The following is a 16,099-nucleotide window of genomic DNA, read 5'->3' on the forward strand; positions in this document are numbered from 1 at the left end:
TCTTCCTTCCTTGTCGATTTTCCACCAAAGCTTTCCATTGCTTGAAAACTTTGAAGGCCTCATCCTTTGACTTAAGCAACCTAAGCCATGTGTATCGGGACTTGTCATCAACAAATGACACAAAATAGTGGTAACCTCCCATACCTTCAACTCTAGATGGACCCCAGCAATCTGAATGGATGTAATCGAGCACTGCATCAGTAATGTGAGCACCCTTGCTGAACTTTGACCTGTGTTTCTTACCAAACACACAATGCTCACAAAATTCAAGGTTGGCAACCTTGACCCCGGATAGAAGACCCCTCTTGGACAATAGCTGCATCCCCTTCTCCCCCATATGACCAAGCCTCATGTGCCAAATCTTAGTCATCTCCTGGTGAGATACAGATGCGCAAACCGCAGAACTAGGCAGTGTAACACCCTCAAAAACATAGAGGGTGTTCCTTTTGATACCCTTAAGTACCAACTCAGAACCTCTGAAAATACACAACTCCCCATCTGAAAACACACCATTGTACCCCAAGTCATCCAGGGTACCCAATGAAATCAGATTCTTTCCTAAAGCAGGAACATGCCGTACATTAGTCAAAGTTAACCTCCGCCCATCAACAGTCCTCAACCTCATGGAACCAATACCTGTGACCTTACATGGAGCATTGTTACCGACTATAACCATGCCCCCATTGCGAGGTTCATATGTATCAAACCAATCTCGACGTGGACACATATGGAACGAACACCCTGAATCTAGAACCCAGTTATCAGATAAATCATCAGACCTAGCAGAACTGACTAATGCTAAATCTTCCTCTGAATTATAGCTCTCATTCGGTTTCTCTTCAACTACAGCAGCCTGGGACTTGTTTTTCCTCACCGGACAATTATTCCTAAAGTGACCCGGTTCTTTACAGTAATAACATGTTTTAGTAGTAGTTTTACTAGATCCATCCTTGCCGTTTCCAGCACCCGACCCAGCATTGTTCCCCTTGTTAAACCCCTTATTCTTTTTAGACTTTCCGGACTTAACAAACAACCCACTACCATTATCCCCATTATCACTCGTAGCTTTCATTCTGAGTTCCCTAGTATGAAGTGCTGCCTTCACTTCTTCTAAGGTTATAGAATCCTTACCAACAACAAAAGACTCTACAAAATTCTCAAAGCTAGACGGTAGAGATACAAGTAAAATCAACGCAGCATCCTCATCATCAATTTTAACATCTAAATTACGTAAATCAAGCAAAATAGAGTTAAGTTTTTCTAGATGTTCCCGTAAGGAAGTACCTGACTGCATCCGGAGGCTAAACAACCGCTGTTTCAGTAATAATTTGTTGGTCAACGACTTAGTCATATACAATGACTCCAGCTTCAGCCACAATCCAGCCGCCGTTTCCTGATCAGCCACCTCCGTGATGATTTGATCATCAAGACTAAGTAATATGGTAGAGTGTGCCTTCTCTTCCATAACTTCTAACTGCGAGTCAGTCGGTCCGTCTCCTGACTCCGAAGTAGTACTCTTTGGAGCCAACGGACGCCATATCTGCTGTTGTTTTAACAGAGCCTTCATCTTAATTTGCCATAGCCCGAAACTATTTTTCCCGGTAAACTTCTCAATTCTTATTGTTGAATCTCCTGCCATTGTTATCTTCAAGAAACTCTCCAAGGATTGAACCTGAGCTCTTGATACCAACTGTCGCACAACAATTCATATCCCTTTAATTTTTTCTCCTATTTTTAGCAAATTTTATCAATTATTTTGTCCTTTAATTTATATCGATTATTATGTGATATGCACACTTTTATCACCCCTTTTTCCTACTACATTTTTTTAACACTCACTCATATTTTTTTTTAACACTCACTCATATTTTCACATTACCTTTTACCTTTATTTTATAGTATTCCTCACAAACACTCACAATTCTTTAAGAAAATCATAATCTACATATCTACATTATAATAAGTAAATAAATAAAATAAAGTAAATAATAAAGGCGGTATTTGTTTATTACTTTGTAAACTTTTAAAATGATAAAAAAATTTATGTATTTGAAACATAATACTTTGTGAGATTTTTTGTGCATGAATAACATGTTAAAGAAAATAATGATAATATGCTCCAACCAATTCTAATTCAGTCTACCTAACAATAATTGTATACCACCTTTTTCAAAGAGACTCAAATAATACCTATTATTATGTTAAAATTTGCCAATATATAGACAAACTAGGGTCCATATGGTTGAAAAATATGTGTAACAATGGTAGAAATGTAGCATAGTCTAGCTTATAATTGTTATATGCTCTTAAATGTACTCATTCAAGCTTTTGAATTCTTAACATTTTCTAATTTGTTTGTTACTAATAAATAATAAGCATCTATCTTATGTATCACCATAGATAAGATGAGCAAGCTAATTGCATGCATTAGTACCTATCATGTTATTAATAATTTCATTACCTACCTTCCTTCATATCACATATATTAGTCACACCACTTTTTTTTTTTTTTCCTTTAAAGTTATATGTAGTCGAAACTTATTAACGGTGTATTAAAATGATGTATTCGAAACTTAATACTTTACGAGATTTCCTGTGCATAAATAAGATGCTAAAATATAATGATAATATGCTCGAACCATACATTTCTAATTCAATCTACGTAACTATAATTGTATAACACTTTTTTCAGAGAGATTTAAATAATGCCCAATATTATGTTAAAATTTGCCAATATATCCTCTCTATCTATATATATAGATAATCTAGGGTCCATATGGTCGAAAATTCTTGTAACATTGGTAGAAATTCAGCATAGTCCAGTCTATATTGTTATATGCTCTTAAATGTACACATTCAACCTTTTGAATTCATAATATTTTCTAGTTTGTTTGTTACTAATAAATAAGCAACTCTCTTATGTATCACCATAGATGAGATGAGTAAGCTAATTGCATTAATACCCATCATGTTATTTCTAATTTCATTACCTACTCCCTTCATCTCGCATTAGTCGTCACACCTACCACTTTTTTTTTTATTATTTATTTTATTTTATTTATTTATTATTATTAATAAAGTTATACTTAGTATGTATTTGAAACTTATTAACGGTGTATTAAAATGATGTATTCAAAACTTAATACTTTACGAGATTTCTTGTGCATGAATAAGATGCTAAAATATAATGATAATATACTCAAAGCATACATTTCTAATTCAATCTACATAACTATAATTGTATTACCACTTTTTCCAAATTTATTTGCTTGGCCCGGCTGATCAGCCTGATCGTCCAACTGAAGCATAGGAAATCGGGCAGTCGTCTTCAGAATCTTGCGGATCAACATGTGCTTAACTTCAGACTCGCCGCTTTCTGAATCTCTTTTTGCCTTATCTTTTTGCTTTAGCTTGTCTTGATGTACAAACAGTTTATTTTTGTTTCTGTACGTATTTCGGCAGCTGTTATTTTCCGCTTGTGGGCGGCTGCCGATATAATCTTTTAGTTTATTTGAACTTTGTAGCTTGCTTTCTGAGCATTACTTTCATTAATCTGATGCTTTTTCTTCAATTGCTTTGTCTAATTTTGAATGCTTTACTGTTTTTGAGCTTGAGAAATTCTCGCAAAAATTTTCTAAGTACAAAGCTTTCATCTTGAAGAATTATGCTGAAGATAAACTTGCGCTGATAGTGCCTCTTGCCCCCCCCCCCCAGAAATTCGAAGGCTCAAGTCTTTGGATTGCTGAGTTGGGTTTTGTTTCTCTATCTTTTAAAAATGGATATCCGAAACACAGGGCCAACTGAAGGCAATGCTTCGGATAATGGCTTTCTGGGATACAAGGCTCAGTTAAGGCAATATCCCAGAACTGTCCATGGACTCATGTCTTTGGAGAACAAGTCTTACTGAAGTTTGACTTCAGCTGAAAGACCAGAGTTCTTTAAAAAGACGAGTTTGTCACCAATCTGAAACCCAGTTACTCGGAGGCGAAGGTTTCAGACGAGGCTGAAAAAAAAAATTCCAACAGTTGTTGTTATCCTTTATTTTCTGTCTATCTTTTAAAAATGGATATCCGAAACACAGGGCCAACTGAAGGCAATGCTTCGGATAATGGCTTTCTGGGATACAAGACTCAGTTAAGGCAATATCCCAGAACTGTCCATGGACTCATGTCTTTGGAGAACAAGTCTTACTGAAGTTTGACTTCAGCTGAAAGACCAGAGTTCTTTAAAAAGACGAGTTTGTCAGCAATCTGAAACCCAGTTACCCGGAGGCGAAGGTTTCAGACGAGGCTGAAAAAAACCCTTAAAGAGTAGATAGAATAAAGAAAACTTTGAAAGAATAAAAAGTTGCAAATACTTATATAAATGGTGGCTCCAAGGCCTTTCATTGATTCAAAATGTACTTACAAAGATTGTTCTGCCCCAAAGGGTTTACACATGATATTTCTTCAGTACATCAGCATTCCAGTGATTTTTCAACTTAGTTCCGTCCAACTGCTGAAGTCGGTATGTCCCTGGCTGAAGCTCGTCACAGATTTCATAGGGTCCCTCCCATGCAGCTGAGAGTTTCCCATGGATTCGGCCTTTCTGAACTGCAGCAGCATTCCGAAGGATAAGGTCTCCAATTTTGAGAGGTCGTGCATGGACCCTTCGGTTGTAAAATTTGCTGATTCTCTGCTTATAAGCAGCCATTATGTCTCGGGCTGAGTCTCTTACTTCGTCGAGGAAATAGAGAGATTCCATCATCAGTTGCTCATTCTCAGCCGAGAAGTGGTGCACTCGCAGACTCTCAGAGCCGATTTCCACTGGAAGAACGGCTTCGGCACCATACACCAGCTCAAAAGGTGAATAACCCATTGCCTCTTTTTCAGTTGTTCGAAGGGACCAGAGGGTTCCTGGGAGCTCCTCCAGCCACTTGGACTTTTGATCTTCCACCTTTTTTTTGAGGGCGTTCAGGATCTGTTTATTTGCAGCTTCGGCTTGTCCTTTACTTTGCGGGTGGCATACAGCTGAATATGCCAGTTTGATACCGAACTGATCGGTATATACCGCTTCAGCGGCAAGTTATCGAATTGTCTCCCATGATCGAAGACAAATACTTTCGGGATGCCGAAACGAGTGATGATATTCTGCCAGATAAACTTCCTGACAGTTTGCTCTGTAATGTTCGAGGCTGCTTCGGCCTCGATCCATTTACTGAAATAGTCGACACCGACTATCAGCCATTTTTTCTGGTATGTAGCATCTGGAAATGGTCCCAGTATATCCAGTCCCCATTGGGCAAATGGGAGTGGATTAATGATCGGCTGAAGGTCTCTAGCTGGCTGATGGATAACTGGTGCGAATTTTTGACATTTTTCGCATTTCCGGACTAGCTCCTTAGCATCTGAGATCAAGGTGGGCCAGTAATATCCGGCCCTCAATGCCTTGTGGGCTAAGGCCCATTCCCCCGATGTGGTTCCCGCAGATGCCGAGGTGAATCTCCCGAAGGATGTAATCTGCATCTGTTGGTCCCACGCATTTCAGCAATGGGGTTGAGAAGGACTTTTTCAGAAGCTCCCCTCTGAAGACAATGAACCTTGAGCTGGTTCTCTTCAGCTTGGAGGCCAAAATTCTGTCTTCGGGAATTTCTCCCCGAAGCTTGAAAGCTAGGATGGGATCCATCCAGCTGGGCTCTGGGTCAGCGCAGCACACTTCAGGTGCTTCGTCGACACTTCTTTCTCGATGCACTTCCACATATATAGATCTGTTCAGCTTAGTGAGAGTTGAACTAGAAAGTTTGGAGAGTGCATCGGCTTGAGTATTCTGACCCCTTGGGATCAGCTGAACCTCAAAAGTTCTCAGCTTTGCAATGACTGATTTGATCTTGGCCAGATAGGCTATCATGGAGGGCTCTTTGGCCTCGTATCTGCCACTGATCTGATATGCAACTATCTGAGAGTCTGTTTTCAAGCAGACATGCTCGACTTCCAGAGAGATGCACAATTCCAGGCCAGCAATTGCTGCCTCATATTCAGCTTCGTTGTTCGAAGCCTTGAAAGAAAATTTTAGTGCATACTCGAAGGATTTGCCTTCGGGAGAGATTATCACTACCCCTGCCCCCGAACCATTTACGGTGGAGGATCCATCCGTAAACATGGTCCAGATTTTCTTTTTATCGTCCAGCGTCTCTTGGTACGAGCATTCAGCCAAGAAGTCCGCTAGAGCTTGAGCCTTGATGGCAGCTCTCGGTTGGTAGCTGATGCTGAATTCGATGAGCTCAAAAGCCCACTTGGCCAGCCTACCAGATTTTTCCACTCTGCCGAGAACTTTTTCCAGCGGCTGATCAGTTAAGACCACTATCTGATGGCAATCATAATAGGGCCTCAGCTTCCAAGCAGCTACCACTACTGCAAAGGCGACTTTCTCGATTAGAGGGTAGCGAGTCTCGACATCCGTCAGAGTATGACTGACGAAATAGATCGGTTACTGAATTTTGTTTTCTTCCTTCAGCAGCACTGCACTTGTTTTGGGGTTTTCTGATGTCCTGCGGGAGAGTTACAATTCCGAGACTGGAACCGGACGCCTGTACCTGCAAAACAAACGGATGCTCCGGATGATTGGAGATCCGCCTCCGACGGTCAAGTTAGTACTTGATTAAGGAGTAATTAATGCGAAAATTAAAGTGATTGGGTCTCTCTAGGTGAGAGAGTTTAATGTGTGTAATCTGCGTTGTTCGCGTCCCCTCCCTTAATGAGGATTAAGGGAGGTATTTATAACCTCGGGAAACGTGCCAATCTAGGTTTAGGCTAACCTTGGGCTGATTGGGCTTCCCTCGGAAGTTGGGCCTGGGTGGCCGACTTCTCCATTAGGCATGGAGTATGCCACGTGTCATGACATAATAGGTCCAAGGCGGACGAATAAGCGTGTGCCACGTGGCAAGCCCTGAGAGGTCCAACTGGGGAACACTTGGCAGGACCTGATTGGCCCACGTGGCGCATTCCGATTGTCGGGAGCAAAATCCCCTAATCATTTGCCCCTCACAGGTGGCACGTGACTGGTCACGTGTTACCTGTGACAGGTATCGCCCTGTAACAGGCGACGGCCTGCTACAGGTGTCACTCGGCGAGAGGCCGAGAGATTCTCCCGCCAAAATTTTGAATTCTGGAAGTGACCCTTTGCCTTCTCACTTCGCCTATATAAATGAGTGTTGACTTCGGTCATTTTCACACTTGAAAACTTTGTGAGAGAACATTCGGACCCCTGAACTTGCTCTGACATTTTGGACCCTTTCTGCCTACCGCCAGCTCTGACAAGCCGACTGCAAAGGATTTTCAGAACTTCATCAATCGTGACTCGTTCAGGTAACCGTCGGTTCTCTTACTCTTAATTTTCTCTTTACTTTATTCTTTTTTGAAATGGCACCACGGAAGCACACGACACGACCTAGGTTAGTGATCAGCCGGTCACCAGGGACGGCTGAATCTAGGACTAGGAGTGTCTCCTGCCCTTTTCTGGACCCATCTTTGCCCTTTATACAAAGTCCGACTGTATCTGTGTCTATGTAGAGCATGATGGCCAGAACAAAAAAGACTTCCAGGAGCTCAAACTCAGACGGCTCCTCCCACAGGGTGCCGATTAGTGAAACATCTGACCAGGCGCCAGATGTGGAAGTGAAACAAAGCGGCTTGAAAGCCGGCAGTTCTGAGGGAGGAATCAAAGTGACCCCTTCCCATTTTACAGTTGACAATTCTACATTCTCTCCTGCTCCTTTTAAAGGAGAGGAGGCGGGCCCCTCCGGGAGAGGGGAGGAGTCGTCCTCTTCGGACTCGTCAGAGGACGATTCCGAGTCTAGCTCTTCTGGCCATGCTTCTCTAGACACAGAAGAGAAAAACAGTCGCCTACAAGAGGCGAGGCTTTCTCACGCAGTTGAGAAGGGGGACAATTGGGCGGAGCCATCCGCCTCTCACCGAGAGCAAAATACCCCCTACTACTGCACGGTACCTCGGGGCCGGTTCACAGCCATGCAAGAGAAAGTGGAGAGCTTTATCGCAAACCACACAATGGGCCCCGACTTTTTAGTGTTCGTGCCGGATCCAGAAGACACAGTCGTCTGGCCGGCTGGTACCAGTTATGATGGCGCCTGCTTTGGCTGCTACGAGGCGGCCATCAAGGCTGGGATGCGCTTTCCCCTACATCCGGCTGTTCAGCGGATCTTGGATGGGTATGAGTTGGGGTTATGGCAGTTAGCCCCGAACTCCTGGGTCAACGTACTCGGCTATGTGGCCGGGTGCGAACTGCACGGGGTGGAGCCGAACTTCGAGGCTTTCGCCCACATGAACTACCTCAGCCGAACCCCTAAGGCAGGCGGTACCGGCTGGTATCAATTGACGAGCCACAGGGGCTACCTCATGACGAGAGGTAAAACAAACAAATGGAAGGACTGGCGGAGCACCTTCCTTATCATTGAGAGTTCAGACACAGAGCTGAACAAGCGCTTCAACAGGTGGAACAGGAATCCGCCCCTTCTTGCAGGCGGCCGCAGCATGCCGCCTGTTCCCCCCAAGGCTAAGAAAGAGATCCTAGATAAAGGACTCTTCAAAGTAGAGTCGAAGGTGAACTCTACTTCAGGGGTACGAGAGCAAGTACCCCTGCACTGCGTCCCGAGCTTCAAATGGCTCTACGACGAGTACTTTTTGGCCGCTTGTGGCCACAGCAGTCGGTGCTCAAGAGGTAGCCGGCCTGTCGAATACTCTGTTGTTCCATGCATTTCTTGTTATGACTTTTATTAACTTTGCTATTTGTTTTTGCAGTGGACGCCATGAGCAAAATTACCGCCTCCAAGACTGCGGCGGCCATGTTGCGGGCCTCCATCATGCAACAGTCTTCAACCGACTCCCCCAACAAGGGGGCACCCTTGGTGGGCTTCAAACCTTTCACCCTCTTTTTGGAGTTGTGTTTATGCATATACTGACTCTTTTCTTCTTTTTTAGACGGGCGCTCCAAGAGCTTCTTCTTCCCAACAGTCGGACCCCAAGGCCCGGAGGACGACTGTTGCGAGCTCTCCTGGTTCTGCCAGGAAACATGCGGCGGCTGAGAAACAGCCGGCCACTTCTTCTAAAACTCCAGCTGGGCCACCTAGAAGTATGAAATTATCCTTGTAAATTTTAGACTTGCTCCCTTCTTTACTAGGTCTAATCCGTTTGTTTATGCTTGATGCAGTCGACCCTTAGGAGCCTGACTTGGTCGAGGTGGCCAAGTCTATGATCAAGGCCGTTCCTCCAGCTGAAAGGGAGGCGGTCAGGGGTGTCGGCACCCTTGACCTAGACGGGATTGCAGGGGTCCTTGCTGAGGTATACTTAGCATATTTTTGAGTATTTGAATTCCAGGACGCCTGTTTTCTTTTTTGTTTGGAAGCTGACGCATGTTCCCCTTTTTACTTAGGCCCTGCTCCGAGTGAACGGCCTTCGCAAGCCGCTTGACCGGAAGAACAAAGAGGTAAAGGCTGCAAAAGCTATGGTCGCCTCTGATTGTGATAAGGCAATGTTTCAAATTGCCCAAAATGAAGTTCTGACCATTGATATTCTTTATTATCAGGCGCAGGCTACCGCCGCTATCCAGGCTCAGTTAGAGGCGGCCCAGAAGAGGAATAGCGAGCTGGAGGCGACCATCAACAACCTCAAGGCCGAGCTGAGACCTCTTCGCCAAAAGATGTCCTCATACGAAACCTTGGAGAAATCCTTGGCGAGCGTAAAGGAACGCCTGGTGACCCAGGAGAAGAGTCTTACTCAGGAGCTCTCGGAAAAGGCCGAGCAAGAAAAGAAAGAACTGGTCCGGGAGATGATGGAAGACTCTGCTCAAATCCAGCGCATGACTTGGGGCCGCCTCTTCCCTAATGCCGACTTTGCCTCATGGGAAAAAACGTACCGCCAGTGTTCTGATAGATATAATCAAGAGATCCTGGCGGCTGCTGAGGAAGAGGCGTTGGAGGAGGAGGAGCAGCCGGTAGTGGCGCTTGTGCCGCTTGGGGGTAATGCATCAAAGAAGGATGCAGCTGAAGCCGAGTCCAGCAAGAAGAGTGCTGACCAGGCGGTAGCTGCTAATATTGAAGATCTGCCCCCTTCTTAAGCTTTATGTCTTCTTTCCACGGCCTGCGTTCCGTTTGTTTGTATTTACCCGACCAGGGGGCCGGGGCTCTGAATATTTTGCCGGTCTTTAATGACCGGCTTCTTTTTAATGAATATTTTTGTTTTGCTTCAAATTTGTTTAAGTATTGAATATTCTGATATCCAATTGTACACTATACCGACTGTTTTACATGGACGATAGTTGCAGACAGGTACGGATAGTTAGTCACGCCGCCTATGCCCCTGGACGACTGGTTGTCTGTTTCCAGGCTAGACGATCAGTCGGCCATTTATACAATCGGTATTCGAACCATTTTAAAGACTGGATCCCCTTTAGGCAGGCGGTCCTGTCATTTGTAAAATTAACCAAGTAGGAAAGTTGTTTCCTACTTGTAATGCTTTTAGGCTAGAGACTTTTGGCCGTCTAGGCCGACTGTTTCCCGCCATATTTAATCTAGTGTGAACAGGTGCTGTATGAACACCTTTTTAGTTTCATACTAAATTTTTAAGGAGTGACCAAGTAAACATGATTGTTACCTAGTCGCCAAGTAACTGAGTAGTAGAGGTATCAAGCGGTGGGTACCAGTTGTTCCCCTTTATTCGCCAATGTTTGTTGGCTTTTAACTCATAGGTTGTTAACCTAGCAGGAGTAGTGGTTGAGAGCCCCTGTTTGCTAAAAAACAGGCAGACGACTCATACCTTTTAGGCTCCATACTAAGTTTGAGAGAGTGACTATGAGTTAACTTTGGTGTTACTCAGTCGCCGTCACTCCTGCTTGAGTAGTAAAGGTACCAGGCGGCGGAGGCCGGCTGAACCTTTTGATTCGCCAATGTTTGTTGGCTATTAACTCAAGAGGTACCCCCTGCATTTATCCCAAGTAATACAGGCGGTCATCTGACTCAAATGCCAACTGCTACCACTGGTTTGGTTAGTGATAGAGTTATCCTTGTCTAAAAAACGGCTACGTGGTTGCCCTTGGGGACAGTCGTATAGGTGCCGTGTAATTAGTTTATAGAGAAATGTTCCACCCAAAAGGGAGCTGCTCTCTGCGACGAATTTCATCCGGAGGGATGCCGCCGGACGCCTACTATGATGTTGGGACAGGTCGAATTAGTTTAAAGATTGGATCAGTTGGCTTGGCGCCTGGACTGATCATTCGGCTTGTGGAATTGGTTAGTTCTTGGTGAACGTAGGTGCTAAGTAAGAGGAGGGTAGCCGCCTGTTTAGGCACAGGGTCGGCCAGGCCCTGATCATTTTTAGCTAAGTATAAGGGGGGTGGCTGTGTGCTTTGGAACCAGTCGGCCCTCTTCTATGGAGAGTAGCCGACTATATATCTAGACGGCATGCCCCTATGGTGATAGAGTAAAATATTCAATGGAGAGTAGCCGACTGTAAAGGTACAGGCGGCATGCCCCTCTGAAGATGAGTAAAATACTCAATGGAGAGTAGCCGACTGTAAAGGTACAGACGGCATGCCCCTCTGAAGATAGAGTAAAATACTCAATGGAGAGTAGCCGACTGTAAATGTATAGGTGGCCTGCCCCTCTTAAGTAAGAATAAAAATTAAACATGGAGAGTAGCCGACTGTTTGTCAGTAGGCATGCCCCTCTTAAGTAAAAATGAAAACTGAGTATGGAGAGTAGCCGACTGTTTGTTAGTAGGCGTGCCCCTCTTAGTACAAAATTGAATATTAAGTATGCAAACTTTTATCAAGTAGCCCTTGACTATTTATATCATTCAGAAGAAATATTTCTTAAGATTATCTGCATTCCAAGTTCGAGGAAACGGTTGGCCTTCTGGTGTTTCCAGACGGTAGGTACCGTCCCTGACCTCTTCACAGATTCGGTAGGGTCCTTCCCAGTTGGGAGTTAGTTTGCCAGACTTATTAGCCCTTCCAACTGCTTCCATTTTTCTAAGTACAAAGTCCCCCACTTTGAGTGGACGCCTGTGTACTTTTTTGTTGTATGATCTAGTCATTCTCAGGCGGTAAATTTCATGGCGCAAGACAGCATTGCCCCTCCTTTCAGGAAGTGAGTCTAATGCCAGGCGCATGGCTTCCCAGTTTGCCTCTTCGTCATATAGCATTACTTGAGGAATGGAGTTTCTCCAGTCTCCCCTTTTTCAGTCGTCCTAATGGCCCAGAGAACATGTGGTAATTCATCCGCCCATAGGCCGCCTGATCGTTCAATCTTTTTCTTGAGACCGTCTGAGATGATTTTATTAGAGGCTTCTACCTGGCCGTTTGCTTGTGGACGGCCGACAGATGCAAAATAGTGTGCAATTCCTTGGTTACCCAACAAGCTTTTGAGAACAGGCGTCTCAAATTGGGGACCATTATCAAAAACCATAGATATGGGAACCCCGAACCGAGTGATGACATTTTTCCAGATGAATGAAATTACATCCTTCGTCTTGATTCCCTTTACAGCCTCCGCCTCTACCCATTTAGTGAAGTAGTCGACTGCAACAAGTATGTACCTCCTTCCTCCTGTAGCAGGCGTATATGGACCCAGAATATCCATGCCCCACTTAGCAAACGGTAGTGGGCTATGAATGGTAGTGAGGTCAGTAGCCAGACGGTGAATTAGCTTGCCAAACCTTTGGCACTTGTCACATTTTTTCACCATCTCCATTGCATCTGCTTCTAAAGTAGGCCAAAAGTAGCCCTGTCGCCTTGCCCGTTGAGCAAGCGTCCTACCGCCTATATGGGAAGCACAGTAACCAGAGTGAAGATCGTCTAGTATCTCTCGTCCCTTTTCTGGAGTAACACACTTTAAGAAGGGTTGAAGGTACCCCCTTTTGTGAAGTTCTCCCTTTATTATTTCAAAACTGGTTGCTCGTTTTTTTAGTGCTGCCGCCTGTTGATGATCATCCGGCAGGGTACCGTTTGTCAGATATGCACTGATTGGATCCATCCAGGTTGAGATTCTGTCTAGGATTCCAATAGGGTCTTCCTCGATTCTTCTCTTCTCCATTACTTCCCAAAAAACAGTTCGAGGAGTATCACAGGAGGCGGATGATGCTAATTTTGAAAGTGCATCCGCCTGGTTGTTTTCTGATCTCGGCACTTGGGTAAGATGGAAATCCTCAAGGGAGCCGACTGCTTGTCGGACCGCCTGTAAATACTTAATCACGGCCGGATGGGTTGCTTCATATTCGCCATTGTACTGACTCACTATCAATTGTGAATCGGAACAGGCGTCTATTTTTCTTGCCCCTGCCGCCTTGCACATGCGGATTCCGGCTAGTAAAGCTTCATATTCTGCCTCATTGTTTGAGGCTTGAAAACTGAAGCGTAAAGCATACTCGTACCTGTCGCCCTCTGGCGACTGACATATGACTCCTGCTCCACAACCATTTGAAGTAGAGCTTCCATCCACATATACCTTCCAGACTTGGTCTGGATCTCGAGAATCAGGGGGACGAATCATCTCAACAATAAAGTCAGCAAAGGCTTGCCCCTTCACTGCTTTTCTAGGCTCGAAAGTAACTTCGAGGCCCTGTATTTCTATGGCCCATTTGATCATTCGGCCTGACGACTCCATGATGGTCAGTGGCCGCTTGATAGGTTGGTCTGTATACACGACGACTACATGTGCCAAAAAGTAGGGCTTCAATTTTTTAACAGCCATGAAGAGTGCAAGACCAAATTTCTCCACTAAGGGATACCTCAACTCGGCATTTTTCAGTACATGACTGACAAAGTAGACCGGGAGCTGACAGCCGTCTCTTTCAGCAAGGAGAACAGCGCTTAACGCATGATCAGAGACGGCCAGGTACATGTAGAGTACTTCTTTGGGCAAAGGGCTGACCAGCCTCGGCAAGGAATGCAAGTGAACTTTCAATTTCTGGAAGGCCGCCTCAGCATCCGGCCCCCATTCAAACCTTGCCTTTTTCTTAATTGCCTGGAAAAAGTATAGGCATTTGTCGCCTGATCGGCTTAGAAATCTTCCCAAGGCCGCCAGACAACCTGTTAACTTCTGAACCTCTCGGATGGTACGAGGCGACTGCATGTCGATGACCGCCTGCACCTTCTCAGGGTTCGCCTCTATTCCTCTCTGATTGATAAGGAATCCGAGAAATTTCCCAGACTCAACTCCAAAGACACATTTCTTGGGATTGAGCATGACATGGTGCCGCCTGAGTGTGGCGAAAGTTTCTCGGAGGTCCGACAGATGATCTTTCTGAAGTTTAGACTTGACAATCATATCATCAATATATCCCTCGACATTTCTCCCAATCTGATCAAAGAACACAGTGTTTATCATTCGCTGGAAAGTGGTCGGGGCATTCTTAAGACCAAACGGCATGACCGTGTAACAGTATAACCCCTGATCAGTGACGAAGGCCGTCTTCTCCTGATCTTTCTCCCATAAAGGAATTTGATGGAAACCAGAGTAGGCGTCCATAAAGCTCATCAAAGCATGGCCGGCTGTTGAGTCGACCAGGTTATCAATTTTAGGCAGAGGGTAACTGTCTTTGGGGCACGCCTTGTTTAAGTCTGTGTAGTCTACACACATTCGCCAGGTGCCATTCGGCTTTTTAACAAGCACCACATTTGCAACCCAGTCTGGGAAGTAACATTGCCGAATGAACCCTGCATCAAGTAATTTTTTAACTTCGGCGGCTGCCGCCTGACTTCTTTCTTCGCCATGGTTCCGCTTCTTCTGCCGTACCGGCTTCTTTTTCGGATCCATGGCCAGTTTATGTACCGCCAGATCAGGACTAATGCCTGGCATTTCATGGATTTCAAATGCAAAGATGTCCTTGTATTCTTTCAATAGTTTGTGAAAGTCGTCACCCAGGTCCCTTAGAGCAGTCGTCCCAACCTTGATTGTTCTGTCAGGACGCGAGTCATCTAACATCAGGTCCGTATGCTCACCAGCTGGCTGAGGGCGGAATTCATCCGACCGCTCCTCTGCCAATGATATCTATTTTCTGTCTTTTCTTGCGGCCCCTGTTTGGGATGCCTTTCTCTTCTTGCCGCCTGCTTCTTGAACAGGCGCACTCTCCTTGACATTGTCAAGGTCTATTTTTCCACCGCTCGACATAGTGGTCATAACAGTGGGCTTGACATCCGAGATATAGCACTCTCGGGCCATCCTCTGATCTCCCCTTAGGGACCCGACTGTTTCATTATCCCTCTCAAACTTGAGCAACATAAGTGATGGGATTATAACAGCCTTGGAATTATTCAGGGTTAGTCGTCCCAGAATCAAGTTGTAGGCCGAGAGTTCTTCTACTACCAAGAACCGGACTACCATGTGTCGTCCTTCCCTTTTTTCACCCAGGCGGATGGGTAAATCCACTCGTCCCACTGGGTGGACGACTCCTCCTCCAAACCCTACTAAAGGGTGGGATGCCGGATGTATGCAATCAGTCTGATATTTTAGTTTCGACAGACATTTGCTACTGATGAGATCTGAGGAGCTTCCGGTATCTATGAGGATTCAGCCAACTCTCTGGTTGGCCACTTTACATTCAATAACGATAGGGTCGTCATGCGGCCCTCTTACCCCTCCTAGATCTTCTTCAGTGATGACAATCTCAGGAAATGAATATTTGGAGGGCCGTTCTTTGTGAACGGAATTTACATCTAACCGTCTGATATTGTCTTTGTTGCCCCTAATAGTGGGGCCGCCTCTTGAGAAGCCGCCTGCAATGGTGTAGACGACTGAATCATCTGTATCGGAGTTGTCGGCCTGTTGATTCTTTTTGGCCGACTGGTTTTTCGAGGAAGTGTTCGCCGTAGATTTCTTGACATAAGTGTCAAGATCAACTTGCTCATCCAGGCGGTCTAGATACCGCATGAGACTGATGCATTCAATGGTGTGATGACCAACATCTTCATGATAATCACAGAATTTTTCTTGGTTTCGGTTGTTTGCAGAACCCTTCATGGGGACCGGCTTCTCAATTGAGATCCGTCCCTTGATTTCCTTTAGGATAAATTGGCTATCCTTGTTAAACGCATACTTTGGGGAGTATGGTTT

The sequence above is a fragment of the Chenopodium quinoa genome, unplaced genomic scaffold, assembly GCF_001683475.1.
Source record: "Chenopodium quinoa cultivar QQ74 unplaced genomic scaffold, ASM168347v1, whole genome shotgun sequence".
NCBI classification, from domain to species: Eukaryota; Viridiplantae; Streptophyta; class Magnoliopsida; order Caryophyllales; family Amaranthaceae; genus Chenopodium; species Chenopodium quinoa.